Genomic DNA, 882 nt, shown 5'->3' with positions numbered 1-882 from the left:
GTAGGTGTGGTGTTCCTTGGAGATTTCCGTGGCCTTAGCATCAATCTTCCTCTGGGTCTAGCATGTTTTTAGCGTAGGGATCCTGAGTCCAAAGGACATGTTCCACTCCCGGATCTTCTCTCTTGGTGATAGTAAGTTCCTCTAACTTCTGCTCTCTAGACTATTCTCTCTCTCTTTTTTTAAAAAATGTTTTATTGAAAATTATATCATAGTTTACATGCGAGAACTTTAGTTTACATTCATTCCATTGTATATCATCTCACTGCCATGGTTCCAATCCACTCCATGCATCATCAACCACCCAAAGGGTATATCCCAGAAACCTGCCCCCTACACTTCCCCCTCATCCCCCCAGTTTTTGGCCCACAGTCCCTTTCCCTCTCTGGGTCCAAAGTCCCCAGTCGCTTCATCCACTCTACGTTATCATTGCTGTCTCCATCTCAGGCATCTCTGTTTCTCTGGGTAGGGTCCTGCTCTCGGCTCTTCTCCGTTGATGGTCCCAGAGGTCTCCGCTCCTGTCCTGGAGGATTAATCACTCCCTTCCTTGTTACAAAACTTCTACCTTTGCATTTCCAACCCTCATAATCCGTCCTGATAAGCATTATTCACTATAGTATCACGAGTTACCCACCTGTATCTCCTTTCATCAGCTCCGCCCAGACAGATTGAATAGTACCTTTTGGAGATTCTGCCTTCTGCCATGCTCCCTAGCACCAGGTTCCCTCTTGAAAGCTTGTAAGCCAGTCACTTCTTGCCTTTATAGTCCCCCCTCCCCATTTGAGTATCCAATTAGACTATTCTCTTTTATATCTTAAAATCTCTTTTCTGTTTTTAAAAGACTTTAATTCCAGATGCAAATGAACTCAACAGGTTGTATTCTGC

The 882-nt window shown here is 44.4% G+C and overlaps 1 protein-coding gene across 1 annotated transcript in view; it reads left to right on the top strand.

Annotated features, from left to right (window-relative positions):
• Positions 1–882, top strand: part of CRLF2 (cytokine receptor-like factor 2) — a 90,191-nt gene that overhangs the window by 13,724 nt on the left and 75,585 nt on the right. The window lies entirely within an intron of this gene.

The sequence above is a fragment of the Chrysochloris asiatica genome, unplaced genomic scaffold (genome assembly GCF_000296735.1).
Source record: "Chrysochloris asiatica unplaced genomic scaffold, ChrAsi1.0 scaffold00372, whole genome shotgun sequence".
NCBI lineage: Eukaryota > Metazoa > Chordata > Mammalia > Afrosoricida > Chrysochloridae > Chrysochloris > Chrysochloris asiatica.
The sequence above is the reverse complement of the archived record's forward strand: the minus strand, read 5'-3'. Positions and strand labels throughout refer to the sequence as shown.